This window comes from Dendrobates tinctorius, unplaced genomic scaffold, assembly GCF_039654945.1.
Source record: "Dendrobates tinctorius isolate UK_male_01 unplaced genomic scaffold, ASM3965494v1 ptg000009l, whole genome shotgun sequence".
Classification (NCBI taxonomy): domain Eukaryota; kingdom Metazoa; phylum Chordata; class Amphibia; order Anura; family Dendrobatidae; genus Dendrobates; species Dendrobates tinctorius.
In genome coordinates this window covers 9,976,190-9,993,731 of record NW_027361677.1, presented here as the reverse complement: position 1 = coordinate 9,993,731, position 17,542 = coordinate 9,976,190, and the positions used below count along the sequence as shown (strand labels likewise).

Here is a 17,542-nt window from a genome sequence, read left to right as displayed (position 1 = left end):
TTTTGAATCTCTGCGCACACTTTTGGACACTGGACACTTGTGGATTGTGTGAGGCCCACTGATATCTGAGCGCTATGTGACACGCTCGATGGCACAGCTGCCTGTGACCAAAGTGACGAGAGGATAATGGAGATTTTGAATCTCTGCGCACACTTTTGGACACTGGACACTTGTGGATTGTGTGAGGCCCACTGATATCTGAGCGCTATGTGACACGCTCGATGGCACAGCTGCCTGTGACCAAAGTGACGAGAGGATAATGGAGATTTTGAATCTCTGCGCACACTTTTGGACACTGGACACTTGTGGATTGTGTGAGGCCCACTGATATCTGAGCGCTATGTGACACGCTCGATGGCACAGCTGCCTGTGACCAAAGTGACGAGAGGATAATGGAGATTTTGAATCTCTGCGCACACTTTTGGACACTGGACACTTGTGGATTGTGTGAGGCCCACTGATATCTGAGCGCTATGTGACACGCTCGATGGCACAGCTGCCTGTGACAAAAGTGACGAGAGGATAATGGAGATTTTGAATCTCTGCGCACACTTTTGGACACTGGACACTTGTGGATTGTGTGAGGCCCACTGATATCTGAGCGCTATGTGACAGGCTCGATGGCACAGCTGCCTGTGACAAAAGTGACGAGAGGATAATGGAGATTTTGAATCTCTGCGCACACTTTTGGACACTGGACACTTGTGGATTGTGTGAGGCCCACTGATATCTGAGCGCTATGTGACACGCTCGATGGCACAGCTGCCTGTGACCAAAGTGACGAGAGGATAATGGAGATTTTGAATCTCTGCGCACACTTTTGGACACTGGACACTTGTGGATTGTGTGAGGCCCACTGATATCTGAGCGCTATGTGACACGCTCGATGGCACAGCTGCCTGTGACCAAAGTGACGAGAGGATAATGGAGATTTTGAATCTCTGCGCACACTTTTGGACACTGGACACTTGTGGATTGTGTGAGGCCCACTGATATCTGAGCGCTATGTGACACGCTCGATGGCACAGCTGCCTGTGACCAAAGTGACGAGAGGATAATGGAGATTTTGAATCTCTGCGCACACTTTTGGACACTGGACACTTGTGGATTGTGTGAGGCCCACTGATATCTGAGCGCAATGTGACACGCTCGATGGCACAGCTGCCTGTGACCAAAGTGACGAGAGGATAATGGAGATTTTGAATCTCTGCGCACACTTTTGGACACTGGACACTTGTGGATTGTGTGAGGCCCACTGATATCTGAGCGCTATGTGACAGGCTCGATGGCACAGCTGTGACAAAAGTGACTAGAGGATAAGGGAGATTGGATTGCTTTTAAAAAAGCAGTTTGCGGAGCAGTGGGTAAACAGCAATGCCAGCGTGTCAGGAAGCCTTAAAAGGCAGCCCAACAACCAACACCACTGATACACCACAATATAGCCTCCCCTTGCACTGCACACACAGTGACTTGTGTGTTGTGCAGGCCAAATCGCTAGCAGCAGAAGCAGTTTTTTTGTCTTCTTCCCTGCCTAACGCTCTCCCTACAGAATCAGCAGCAACCTCTCCCTATACTAAGATCGGCAGAAGTAAGATGGCGGTCGGCGTGCACGCCCTTTTATACCCCCTGTGACGCCCACCAAAGCAAGCCAATCACTTGCATGCCCTTCTGAAAGATGGTGGTGACCCGTGCCTAGGTCATCACGTTGCCCACAGTGTCCGTGGATCCTGATTGGCTGAAAAAGAGCGCAAAACAAACTTTTGAAACGCGACTTTGGCGTGTAAGTCGCCGACCTCGTGGCCGACCTCATCCTAGGGTCGGGTTTCGTTTCATGAAACCCGACTTTGCCAAAAGTCGGCGACTTTTGAATTTTTTCGACCCGTTTCGCTCAACTCTAGTGCCTACCCTTCGGGGTATCAGTAGCCTCTCGTATATTTACAAAAATCATCGGGGAAGTAGCGTCCTTTATAAGAAGGGAGAATATCCTGCTAGTACGCTATCTAGACGATTTCCTGGTCATAGCAAACGACAAGCAAAATTGGGAAAATGCAGTTACAAAGGTCCTGGAAATGTTAACCAGGTTAGGCTGGATGATCAATCTGAGAAAATCCAAATTAACTCCAGTACAGTCACAAGAATTCCTTGGAATTCAATTGGACTCATTAAAACAGCAGTGCATTCTTCCAGAAAGAAAAATTGGGGATATCCAATAAAAAATACAACGGATACAGTCCGGTTGAGCCATATCAGTAAGAGAGGCAATGTCGCTCCTGGGCATGTTAACAGCAACAATCCCAGCGGTCCGGTGGGCACAAGCCCATACGAGAGAGCTACAGTGGCAGATCCTATCCGAGCAGGAGATGGGTCCTTCCAATTTAAAACGGGAGATCATTCTCTCCCCTCAAGTGCAGGAGTCGCTAAAATGGTGGCTGAGCACCGAAAATTTAACCAGATCAGTGCCCTTGACTACTCAAAACTCGCTGGTATTGACCACGGACGCAAGTCCAAGTGGTTGGGGGGCACACATAGAGAAACGAACCCTACAGGGCGAGTGGGAACCCAGTATGAGGGATGCATCCTCAAATCTAAAAGAACTGGCGGCTGTAATGCGAGCCCTTCCCCTGGTAAAGCGAAAAGTACAAGGGAGACATGTCACCATATTATCCGACAACAACATGGCCATAGCGTACATAAACAGACAAGGGGGTACAAGGTTGGCAACCCTTATGGCAGAGGCCACGGAATTATTCGCATGGGCGGAAAACAATCTTCTGTCCTTATCGGGTACACATTTAAAGGGGGCAGACAATTATCTGGCCGATTATTTAAGCCGTCATGTACTACACCAGGGAGAATGGTCCCTAAGTCAAAAAATATTTGGGGAAATCTGCGCTGCCTGGGGCACACCAGAAGTAGACCTGTTTGCCACCAGGGAAAATCGGAAAGTGGACAGGTTCTACTCCCTAAATCCAAGAGAGCAACCAGATGGGGTGGACTCGCTACTACACCGGTAGAAATTTCGTCTGGCCTATGCGTTCCCCCCATTTCCATTGATTCCAGTAGTCTTGAAAAAGATCCGACAAGAGACAGCTCGAATAATCTTGATTTCACCCTTCTGGCCGAAAAGGCATGGTTCACATGGCTCAGACGCATGTCTGTCTCGGACCCATGGATCCTCCCAGATACCCCGAATCTGCTATACCAGGGCCCAGTAGAACACCCCAGGGTTCACAGGCTGCACCTCACTGCGTGGAACTTGAGAGGGGACTCCTTCTAGCAAAAGGGTTCTCAGTCCCGTTAGTAACCACCCTGCTCACTAGCAGAAAGGAGGTAACTTCACTCAAATACCAAAAAATTTGGGAAAAATTCTTACAGTTCACAGGCCAACAATTGACTGGGACAACCCAGGAAATACCAATAAAAGAGATCCTAGAGTTCCTCCAGAAAGGACTGGAAAAAGGACTGTCCACAAGCACCTTGAAAATGCAGGTATCGGCCCTGGGTGCATTGTTTGATCAAAAACTGGCTGATCACCCATGAGTCTATAGATTCATTCGGGCCTCCTTTACATCCAGGCCCACAAAATTAACATCTAAGGTAGCTCCCTGGGATCTAAATTTAGTATTAAGGGCACTGACAGCATCTCAATTTGAACCTATTGCTTCCATCTCGATAAAGGCGCTGACGCTAAAAACAGTACTCCTGGTGGCCCTAAATTCAGCTCGTCGTGTCTGCGAGCTGCAGGCGATATCTGTAAATCCACCATATACCACCTTTTTGGATGATAGGGTGATCATAAAAACTGATCTCGCCTTCCTACCGAAGGTAAATTCCAAATTTCACAGGGAGCAGGAGATAATTTTGCCCTCGTTTTGTCCAAACCCCAAATCCCAGGGAGAGAAAACCTTCCATTGCCTAGATGTCAGACGTTGCCTGCTTCAATATATGGAAGCCTCAAAATCATGGCGACAGTATTCAGCCCTTTTTGTCTCCTTTCAGGGGACAAACAGGGGTAAAAAAGCTTCAAAGTCAACAATTGCACGATGGCTACGTATAGGTATTGCACTAGCTTACTCTTCTTCAGATCTGACTCCCCCACTGGGTGTAACGGCTCACTCTACAAGAGCCATAGCCACGTCCTGGGCTGAAAGGGCAAATGCTTCGGTTGAGCAGATCTGTAAGGCAGCAGTATGGTCCTCACCATCCACTTTCTTCCGACACTATAGCCTAGACTTAGGGCCCTCAAATCTGGCCTTTGGGAGAAAAGTGTTGTCTGCTGTTGTCCCACCCTAGGAGTCTATTCTATCTTTCCTCTCATGTCTGCGGTGCTGTCATGGGGAAGGGAAAAAATGATAATTACTTACCGGTAATTTGATTTTCCAGAGCCATGACAGCACCGCATCGTTCCCGCCCTATCTTGGTGATGGTTGTGTGGTGCACCAAAAAATTTAAATTTGTATCTGGATATGTAAATATATGTGAAAATATATATATATAAAAAAATAATATATATATATGTATAGAAAGCGAAAAGAAGGTGAATATTTGTGACACTGTTATATAACATGTATGTAAACTAATAAGGCAAAACAAACTGAAACAAACTGGGGAGAGAGGTGCCGCCCCTTCTTATGTCTCTGCTACAGGTTTCCTGTTTCCTGGGGGCGGATACCTTCTCTCATGTCTGCGGTGCTGTCATGGGGAAGGGAAAATAATGTCCCTGTTCATGTGTGGTGCTGTCATGGCTCTGGAACATCAAATTACTGGTAAGTAACTATCATTTTTCTCCTCATACAGACGTGTATATATATATATATATATATATATATATATTTCTCCTCATACAGACGTATATATATTTCTCCTCATACAGACGTGTATATATATATATTTCTCCTCATACAGACGTATATATATATATATTTCTCCTCATACAGACGTGTATATATATATTTCTCCTCATACAGACGTGTATATATATATATATATATTTCTCCTCATACAGACGTGTATATATATATATACACTCACTGGCCACTTTATAAGGTACACCATGCTAGTAAGGGGTTGGACCCCCTTTTGCCTTCAGAACTGCCTCAATTCTTCGTGGCAGAGATTCAACAAGGTGCTGGAAGCATTCCTCAGAGATTTTGGACCATATTGACATGATGGCATCACACAGTTGGCGCAGATTTGTCGGCTGCACATCCCTGATGCGAATCTCCCGTTCCACCACATCCCAAAGATGCTCTATTGGATTGAGATCTGGTGACTGAGGAGGCCATTTGAGTACAGTAAACTCATTGTCATGTTCAAGAAACCAATCTGAGATGATTCGAGCTTTATGACATGGCGCATTATCCTGCTGAAAGTAGCCATCAGATGTTGGGTACATTGTGGTCATAAAGGGATGGACATGGTCAGCAACAATACTCAGGTAGGCTGTGGCGTTGCAACGATGCTCAATTGGTACCAAGGGGCCCAAAGAGTGCCCAGAAAAAATTCCCCACACCATGACACCACCACCACCAGCCTGAACCGTTGATACAAGGCAGGATGGATCCATGCTTTCATGTTGTTTACGCCAAATTCTGACCCTACCATCCGAATGTCGCAGCAGAAATCGAGACTCATCAGACCAGGCAACGTTTTTCCAATCTTCTACTGTCCAATTTCGATGAGCTTGTGCAAATTGTAGCCTCAGTTTCCTGTTCTTAGCTGAGAGGAGTGGTACCCAGTGTGGTCTTCTGCTGCTGTAGCCCATCTGCCTCAAAGTTCGACACACTGTGCGTTCAGAGATGCTCTTCTGCCTACCTTGGTTGTAACGGGTGGCAATTTGAGTCACTGTTGCCTTTCTATCAGCTCGAACCAGTCTGCCCATTCTCCTCTGACCTCTGGCATCAACATGGCATTTCCGGCCACAGAACTGCCGCTCACTGGATTTTTTTTCTTTTTCGGACCATTCTCTGTAAACCCTAGAGATGGTTGTGCGTGAAAATCCCAGTAGATCAGCAGTTTCTGGAATTCTCAGACCAGCCCTTCTGGCACCAACAATCATGCCACGTTCAAAGGCACTCAAATCACCTTTCTTCCCCATACTGATGCTCGGTTTGAACTGCAGGAGATTGTCTTGACCATGTCTACATGCCTAAATGCACTGAGTTGCCGCCATGTGATTGGCTGATTAGAAATTAAGTCTTAACACACAGTTGGACAGGTGTACCTAATAAAGTGGCCAGTGAGTGTATATATTTCTCCTCATACAGACGTGTATATATATATATTTCTCCTCATACAGACGTGTATATATATATTTCTCCTCATACAAACGTGTATATATATATATTTCTCCTCATACGGACGTGTATACAGTATATAAATATTTCTCCTCATACAGACGTGTATATATATATATTTCTCCTCATACAGATGTGTATATATATTTCTCCTCATACAGACGTGTATATATATATTTTTCCTCATACAGACGTGTATATATATATTTCTCCTCATACAGACGTGTATATATATATTTCTCCTCATACAGACGTGTATATATATATTTCTCCTCATACAGATGTGTATATATATTTCTCCTCATACAGACGTGTATATATATATTTCTCCTCATACAGACGTGTATATATATATTTCTCCTCATACAGACGTATATATATATATTTCTCCTCATACAGACGTGTATATATATATTTCTCCTCATACAGACGTATATATATATATTTCTCCTCATACAGATGTGTATATATATTTCTCCTCATACAGACGTGTATATATATATTTCTCCTCATACGGACGTGTATATATATATATTTCTCCTCATACGGACGTGTATATATATATATTTCTCCTCATACGGACGTGTATATATATATTTCTCCTCATACAGACGTGTATATATATATTTCTCCTCATACAGACGTGTATATGTATATATATATATATTTCTCCTCATACGGACGTGTATATATATATATATATATATATATATATATATTTCTCCTCATACAGACGTGTATATATATATATTTCTCCTCATACAGACGTGTATATATATATATATATATATATATTTCTCCTCATACAGACGTGTATATATATATATATATATTTCTCCTCATACGGACGTGTATATATATATATATTTCTCCTCATACGGATGTATATATATATTTCTCCTCATACAGACGTGTATATATAAATATTTCTCCTCATACAGACGTATATATATATATTTCTCCTCATACAGACGTGTATATATATATATTTCTCCTCATACGGACGTGTATATATATATATATATTTCTCCTCATACGGATGTATATATATATATTTCTCCTCATACAGACGTGTATATATAAATATTTCTCCTCATACAGACGTATATATATATATTTCTCCTCATACAGACGTGTATATATATATATTTCTCCTCATACAGACGTGTATATATATATTTCTCCTCATACAGACGTGTATATATATATATTTCTCCTCATACGGACGTGTATATATATATTTCTCCTCATACAGACGTGTATATATATATATTTCTCCTCATACAGACGTGTATATATATATATTTCTCCTCATACAGACGTGTATATATATATTTCTCCTCATACGGATGTATATATATATATTTCTCCTCATACAGACGTGTATATATAAATATTTCTCCTCATACAGACGTATATATATATATTTCTCCTCATACAGACGTGTATATATATATATTTCTCCTCATACAGACGTGTATATATATATTTCTCCTCATACAGACGTGTATATATATATTTCTCCTCATACGGACGTGTATATATATATTTCTCCTCATACAGACGTGTATATATATATTTCTCCTCATACGGACGTGTATATATATATATATTTCTCCTCATACAGACGTGTATATATATATATTTCTCCTCATACAGACGTGTATATATATATATTTCTCCTCATACAGACGTGTATATATATATTTCTCCTCATACAGACGTGTATATATATATTTCTCCTCATACGGACGTGTATATATATATATTTCTCCTCATACAGACGTGTATATATAAATATTTCTCCTCATACAGACGTGTATATATATATTTCTCCTCATACAGATGTGTATATATATTTCTCCTCATACAGACGTGTATATATATATTTCTCCTCATACGGACGTGTATATATATATTTCTCCTCATACAGACGTGTATATATATATATTTCTCCTCATACAGACGTGTATATATATATATATTTCTCCTCATACAGACGTGTATATATATATTCTCCTCATACAGACGTGTATATATATATTTCTCCTCATACGGACGTGTATATATATATATTTCTCCTCATACAGACGTGTATATATAAATATTTCTCCTCATACAGACGTGTATATATATATTTCTCCTCATACAGATGTGTATATATATTTCTCCTCATACAGACGTGTATATATATATTTCTCCTCATACGGACGTGTATATATATATATTTCTCCTCATACAGACGTGTATATATATATTTCTCCTCATACGGACGTGTATATATATATTTCTCCTCATACAGACGTGTATATATATATTTCTCCTCATACGGACGTGTATATATATATATTTCTCCTCATACAGACGTGTATATATATATTTCTCCTCATACGGACGTGTATATATATATATTTCTCCTCATACAGACGTGTATATATATATTTCTCCTCATACAGACGTGTATATATATATATTTCTCCTCATACAGACGTGTATATATATATTCTCCTCATACAGACGTGTATATATATATTTCTCCTCATACGGACGTGTATATATATATATTTCTCCTCATACAGACGTGTATATATAAATATTTCTCCTCATACAGACGTGTATATATATATTTCTCCTCATACAGATGTGTATATATATTTCTTCCCTACAGACGTGTATATATATATTTATCCTCATACGGACGTGTATATATATATATTTCTCCTCATACAGACGTGTATATATATATTTCTCCTCATACGGACGTGTATATATATATTTCTCCTCATACAGACGTGTATATATATATTTCTCCTCATACGGACGTGTATATATATATATTTCTCCTCATACAGACGTGTATATATATATTTCTCCTCATACGGACGTGTATATATATATATTTCTCCTCATACAGACGTGTATATATATATATTTCTCCTCATACGGACGTGTATATATATATTTCTCCTCATACAGACGTGTATATATATATATTTCTCCTCATACAGACGTGTATATATATATATTTCTCCTCATACAGACGTGTATATATATATTTCTCCTCATACGGACGTGTATATATATATATATTTCTCCTCATACAGACGTGTATATATATATTTCTCCTCATACAGACGTGTATATATATATATTTCTCCTCATACGGACGTGTATATATATATTTCTCCTCATACAGACGTGTATATATGTATTTCTCCTCATACAGACGTATATATATATATATTTCTCCTCATACGGACGTGTATATATAAATATTTCTCCTCATACAGACGTGTATATATATATATTTCTCCTCATACAGACGTGTATATATATATTTCTCCTCATACAGACGTGTATATATATATATTTCTCCTCATACGGACGTGTATATATATATTTCTCCTCATACAGACGTGTATATATATATATATTTCTCCTCATACAGACGTGTATATATATATTTCTCCTCATACGGACGTGTATATATATATATATTTCTCCTCATACAGACGTGTATATATATATTTCTCCTCATACGGACGTGTATATATATATATTTCTCCTCATACAGACGTGTATATATATATTTCTCCTCATACAGACGTGTATATATATATATATATTTCTCCTCATACAGACGTGTATATATATATATTTCTCCTCATACAGACGTGTATATATATATATATATTTCTCCTCATACAGACGTGTATATATATATATATTTCTCCTCATACAGACGTGTATATATATATTTCTCCTCATACAGACGTGTATATATATATATTTCTCCTCATACAGACGTGTATATATATATATATTTCTCCTCATACAGACGTGTATATATATATTTCTCCTCATACGGACGTGTATATATATATATTTCTCCTCATACAGACGTGTATATATATATTTCTCCTCATACAGACGTGTATATATATATATATTTCTCCTCATACAGACGTGTATATATATATATATTTCTCCTCATACAGACGTGTATATATATATATTTCTCCTCATACAGACGTGTATATATATATATATATATATATTTCTCCTCATACAGACGTGTATATATATATATATTTCTCCTCATACAGACGTGTATATATACAGTATAAATATATTTCTTCTCTCTCTCTCTCTCTCTCTCTATATATATTTCTCCTCATACAGAAATGTATCTACTATATATTCGTCTAATTCTGTCTGTCTCTCTGTTTGTAACGGAAATCCCGCCTGTCGCTGATTGGTCTCTCTCTCTCTCTCTGTGCACCGCAGAGGCGTGCGTCGTTCCAATGTGCTGATTGGTCGCGCCAGGCCTGGCGCGACCAATCAGCGCCGCGGGATTTCCGTTACAGACAGACAGAATTAGACGATTATATAGTAGATATGTAGCTTTGTTGCCTTAAAAGGAAGGGGGCCCAGACACATTTCTTGCACAGGGGCCCCAAGCTGTCAGTGTCTGCCCCTGGGTCAGAGCGAAGGAAGTGCTGCTCCTTCACCAATAAAATCATGGACAGACAAAAGGTCATATGATTAACGTGGTGTGGTAAGATGAACATCCTAGAGAAATCAAGGAAAACTCCAACTAGATGCATCACACTTCATAAATCCCTGCTATTTGCCTCTCCGTCATGTGTGATCTAGACCTGGATTTCCAAAAACACCACCACCGTAAGCCGAGGCCTGAGGAGCGGAGTCATCACCATCATTATCTGCTCCATTCTCTTGTGTAATAATAACATCATCATTTATATGTAAATAAAAAAATATTAAAATCCATACAAGTTTTGGTGTAATCGCCTTTATTTTTGGCTTGGGACCGGAATGTGCGGCTGCATGTCTTTCTATGCAGCTGAGCGCTCCCGGTCCCGAGTGCCGGCGGCAGTGCCAGGTATTGATGCGAGAGACTCGCGCAAGTTTCTCGTATTGCAGTTGCAAGTGTGACACCGGCCTTACATATAGACTGCTTAGCTTCAAGTTAAAACCTGGGTCATGGGATGTATTAAAAGTATACAGTGCCTTGCGAAAGTATTCGGCCCCTGGAACTTTTCAACCTTTACCCACATATTATGCTTCAAACATAAAGATACTAAATGTAAATTTTTGGTGAAGAATCAACAACAAGTGGGACACAATTGTGAAGTTGGACGAAATTTATTGGTTATTTTAAATTTTTGTGGAAATTCAAAAACTGAAAAGTGGGGCGTGCAATATTATTTGGCCCCTTTACTTTCAGTGCAGCAAACTCACTCCAGAAGTTCATTGTGCATCTCTGAATGATCCAATGTTGTCCTAAATGACTAAAGATGATAAATATAATCCACCTGTGTGTAATCAAGTCTCCGTATAAATGCACCTGCTCTGCGATAGTCTCAGGGTTCTGTATGAAGCACAGAGAGCATCATGAAGACCAAGGAACACAACATGCAGGTCCGTGATACTGTTGTGGAGAAGTTCAAAGCCGGATTTGGATACAAAATGATTTCCAAAACTTTAACCCCTTTCTGTCATGTGACGTACTATCCCGTCCATGTGCCCTGGGACTTAATTCCCAGGGACTGGATAGTACACAGCGATCAGCGGCGCTCACAGAGTGAACGCCGCTGATCGCGGCCGAGTGTCAGCTGATTATCACAGCTGACACCCGGCACAATGTGTCAGGGGGGATCACGGACCGCCCCCGACACGTTAACCCCTGGCACACCACGATCAAACACGATCGCGGTGTACCGGGGGTTAAAGGGAAGCATCGGCAGGGAGGGGGCTCCCTCCGTGCTTCCCTGAGCCCCCCACAGCAGCGCAGGGGTGTGTTGGGGTTAGGGTTGGAGTTAGAATTGGGGGTTTCCACTGTTTGGGCACATCAGGTGCTCTCCAAACGCAACATGGTGTCTGATCTCAATTCCAGCCAATTCTGCGTTGAAAAAGTCAAATGGTGCTCCTTCCCTTCCAAGCTCTGCCATGCCCCCAAACAGTGTTTTACCCCCACCTATGGGGTATCAGCCTACTCAGGACAAATTGCAAAACAACTTTTGGGGTCCAATTTCTCCTGTTGCCCTAAGGAAAATAAAAAAATGGGGGAAAAAATATCATTTTTGTGGAAACAAAATGATATTTTTACTTTCACGCCTGGGCGTCATAAACTTCTAGATAAGTTCCGTGGGGGGGTCTAGTTTCCCAAATGGGGTCACTTGTGGGGAGTTTCAATAGTTTAGGCACATCAGAGGCTCTCCAAACGCACATGACACCCTCAGACCATTCCATCAAAGTCTGCATTCCAAAACGTCACTACTTCCCTTTCGAGCCCTGACGTGTTCCCATACAGTAGTTTTCTCCCACATATGAGGTATCAGCGTATTCAGGACAAATTAGACAAAAACTATTGGGGTCCAATTTCTCCTGGTACCCTTGGGAAAATAAAAAAATTGGGGACTAAAAGAACATGTTTGTGGAAAAAATAAGATTTTTTTTATTTTCACGCCCGGGCATTCTAAACTTCTGTGAAGCCCTTTGGGGTTCAAAGTGCTCACCACACATCTAGATAAGTTCCTTAGGGGGTCTGGTTTCCAAAATGGTGTCATTTGTGGGGGGTTTCCACTGTTTTGGTACATCAGGGGCTTTCCAAACGCGACATGGTATCCAATCTCAATTCCAGGCAAAAAAGTCAAATGGCGCTGCTTCCCTTCCGAGCTCTGCCATGCGCCCAAATAGTCGTTTACACCCACATATGGGGTATCAGCGTACTCAGGACAAATTGCACAATAACTTTTAGGGTCCTGTTACCCTTGGGAAAATAAAAATTGGGGGTGAAAAGATCATTTTTGTGCAAAGAATATGATTTTTTAATTGTACTGCTATACGTTATAAACTTCTGTGAAGCCCTTGTGGGTTCAAAGTTCTCACCACATATCTAGATAAGTTCCTTGGGGGTCTAGTTTCCAAAATGGGGTCACTTGTTGGGGGTTTCCACTGTTTAGGTACATCAGGGGCTCAGTGGCGTAGCAACTGTTTGTGGCGCCCGGGGCGGTCGAAAAATTTGCGCCCTTTGGTCGTTGATAATCCGGAAGCATCCGAAGAGCCCACACTACACTTAAAGATCTCATTTTTAGTCTGCTACTAACTCTGCTGTTATTATTTCTACATTTCTAGACTTTCATCTTCTTGCAGTTCTCTCTCTATATATATGTATTAGCTTGATGATGCTGGATGAAGACCTAATGGCTTTTTTAATAATAATTTTTAATAATGTGACAGAAAAAAACCAGAAAGTGTATGGAGAGGAGATGTACGAGGACACGTATATGGGGGGATGTACGAGGACACGTATAGGGGATGTACGAGGACACGTATATATGGATATGGGGGATGTACGAGGACACATATATGGGAGATGTACGAGGACACGTATATATGGGGGGATGTACGAGAACACTTATATGGGGGATGATTATTGTATTAGGACACCTGTGGTGTGATGTCTATGTGGCATGTGACAGCTGTCTGTGGCTTCTCCCGTACAGATGTTGGTGGTGCATTCTCCGGTAATGGCCGCGGTGCACCCAGCAGCCTCTCCCACAAGTCGCCCCCAAACCATGCTCCCCAGTATCCCACCTCACCCCCTGCAGTACTGTCCTACCATTTTCCTCTCGCTCCCAGCCGGGGCAGCAGCACCGCCATATTCTTTCCTCCTCCCGGGAGCATCAATAGGGCGGAGGAGGGAGAAGCTGCTAGGTAGCAGGGGTACAGCGGCTCCCGATCGGCGGAGGAGGATGGAGGAAGGGTGGGAAGAAGAGGCTGCATTACCCCCTCACTGCACAGCCCCGCAGGCCGAAATGTACAGTCAGTGAGTCCAGGCTCCGCGCTTCTCCCACAGAGGAGAGGAATTGCTTCTGCTGCCGCGCCGCTCCCACACACGTGCCGCCTAGGGCGGACCGCCCCCGTCCCCCCACGCTACGCCACTGCAGGGGCTCTCCAAACGTGACATGGCGTCCGATCTGAATTCCAGCCAATTTTGCATTGAAAAAGTCAAATGGCGCTCCTTCCCTTCTGAGCTCTGCCATGTGCCGAGACAGTGGTTCCCCCCCACATATCAGGTATCAGCGTACTCAAGACAAATTGCACAATAACTTTTGCAGTCCAATTTCTCATTTTACCCTTGGTAAAATAAAAAAATTGAACCTGAAGTATTTTTTTTGTGAAAAAAAGTTAAATATTCATTTTTTTTAAATATTCAAAAAATTCCTGTGAAGCACCTGAAGGGTTAATAAGCTTCTTGAATGTGGTTTTGAGCACCTTAAGGGGTGCAGTTTTTAGAATGGTGTCACTTTTGGGTATTTTCTATCATATAGACCCCTCAAAGTGGCTTCAAATGTGATGAGGTCCGTAAAAATAAAATGGTGTTGCAAAAATGAGAGTTTTTTCTGTCATTTAAGGGCATAAAAATTCAATGTTGGAAAATTGCGAAAATTTTCGCCAAATTTACATTTTTTTCACAAATAAACGCAAGTTATTTGAAGGAAATTTTACCACTAACATGAAGTACAATATGTCACGAGAAAACAATGTCAGAATCACCAGGATCCATGGAAGCGTATCAGAGTTATGACCTCATAAAGGGACAGTGGTCAGAATTGTAAAAATTGGCCCAGTCATGAACGTGCAAACCACCTTTGGGGGTTAAGGGGTTAAACATCCCACGGAGCACTGTGCAAGCGATCTTATTGAAATGGAAGGAGTATCATACCACTGCAAATCTACCAAGACCTGGCCGGCCCTCTAAACTTTCATCTCAAACAAGGAGAAGACTGATCAGAGATGCAGCCAAGAGGCCCAAGATCACTCTGGATGAACTGCAGAGATCTACAGCTGAGGTGGGACAGTCTGTCCATAGGACAACAATCAGTTGTACACTGCACAAATCCGGCCTTTATGGAAGAGTGGCAAGTAGAGTTGAGCGACTTTGGTCGGATCGGGTTTCATGAAACAAAATTTGAGTCGGATGAAACTGGTCCGACTAGGGCAAAAAAAAGTCGGAGTTTTGTCCGAAACCCGACCCCAATGCAAGTCAATGGGGAATAAAAGACGGCATTGAGTGGATGACATTCATCAGTTTTTGAATTTCCACAAAAATTTAAAATAAACAATAAATTTTGTTCTTCACAATTGTGTTCCACTTGTTGTTGATTCTTCACCAAAAATTTACATTTGGTTTCTTTATGTTTGAAGCATGATATGTGCGAAAAGGTTGAAAAGTTCCAGAGGGCCGAATACTTTCGCAAGGCACTGTATGTATATATTTATGAATGCTCACTCTTGGTCATGGCTACTAAGCCTCACCCCCTTGGCTTAAAAAACAAAAATGTGCACTCAATTTGTGCCAAAATGTAAACCCAAACAGGGGATGCAAATTAAAAGAATAGGTGGAATAAAGTTAATTGAGAGGGTCTAAAGATCGGCCAAATTTATCAAAGACCATGAGCCGCTGTAACAATTACTGTACAAGTTTAGAAAATGTTCCCAGTTGTTTTTCTCAGAAAACTAAAGAGGGGTTTATATGTTTTACGTCAGACTTTTGGCTCATTTTTAGTTACATTTAGAAAAGTTGGGCACCATTTTTAATCCTTTATTTTCCCCTAAGTCCATCATTTTTATTTGAGTTCATCGAACTCAACAGGTCCATGAGCAAAATCGCTCCCGTACGAGGGTGGTGGCAGTTACTAAGTCTAAAAAATGTGCCAAATTTCTCAAACATTGTGCGACACTTTGATAAACTGGCACCAAATATCGACACAGAGGACAAAAGTGAAACTGACCTCAAAAATTCTTCCCAAGAAAAACTTTTTTTACAGCATTTTTCTAGCGACTTTTAGCTGAAAGTCAATAGAGAAATCTGAAGACCGTTTTTTAGAAGTGTTTTGGGGGTCTTTAGGATTTTTTTTCAAAGGTGTTGAGGTAGCTATTTTGGGAGGGCTAAATTAACCCTTCACGGTTGAGCCAGTGATTTCCAAATTATTCCAGTGTTGCTAGCAACTCAAATGACCACACGGAGACGGGGGTCTCTGTACGGGAGGATCGAGACAGATCACTAAGCCCCTTTATTTTAGTCACTTATTTTATAATCTTTTGCTTAATTATGCAAGGTTCTCAAGTACCAATAGCATCATGGTAATGCTTCACTTTGTAAGCCAATAATATTGCAAGAAAACTGGAAACTACATATATGTCCGTCATAGAAAGTAGTATAGTGGCATATTCTTCAGAGTTTTACACCCCCGCCTCCCTTATCTTTGCACCTGATGAGAACAGTCTGGTTTCATGACAGCCCTTGCCAATTACAAAAATGTATCTTACAGCAACAAAAATGAAGAAACGAAACCTTCAGAGAATGGATATACTTCAGCTTTGACTTTAGTATTAACCCTTCACATTGGCATTATGCTCTGCAGTATAGTTTTTGTTAGGTGGTTAGAAATAATTGTCCAAGTGGCGTTTACTCGTGTTTGCCCACGTGCAAGCTCCTGTGAATCATATTGTACAATGGTCTTATTGCCCACAGCAGACAAGGGGCAAGGTACATGTGTATTATGGCGGAATACGACATTCCGCCTCAGACTCCAGACATCTGGAAGGCATGGCCTGTCCTGCTTTTACTACTAGGTATGTTTTTCCCATGTTTATTCTGTTCCATTGGCTTTCCTTACAAATTTACATCAGTTCCCTGACCCTGATCAGGCAATGCAGCTGCCATGGGGCTCAAAATCCCAGGAGGGACATCTCTACACCCGTTAGGCTTGCACTACATGTCGCCACACAATTGCGTAGCCAAACATAACTACGTGCCGCTGCTACTAGTGATGAGTGCATGCTCGCTACTCCAGTTTGCCGAGGGTGCTCGGGTATGCACCGAGTATCGCGGGCGCTCGAGTGACATGTTCGAGTCTCCGCAGCTGCATGTTTTGCGGCTGTCAGTCAGTCACATTGATGCGTGAGTCCAGACCCCATTTTGAGAGGGGGGTTCAGACACAAGCCCTGACGTGAGCGCCTGAAAGCAGTGTGAACGCTCCCTTACAGGACATGTATGAGGCTGGGTATTCATGTGGCATTTGCAAGGCCATAGTGTGCCAACTGTATACAAAGTGCAACAGTCGCCCATAGCAACCAATAAGGTCGTTGCTTTAATTTTCTAAAGAGCCGCTGGGAAATGAAAGCTGATTACTGATTGGTTGCTACGGGCAAGT

The 17,542-nt window shown here is 41.6% G+C and overlaps 1 protein-coding gene across 9 annotated transcripts in view; it reads left to right on the top strand.

The window, feature by feature from the left end:
* Positions 1-17,542, top strand: part of WWOX (WW domain containing oxidoreductase) — a 1,101,136-nt gene that overhangs the window by 42,800 nt on the left and 1,040,794 nt on the right. The gene's annotated exons all lie outside the window — the stretch shown is intronic.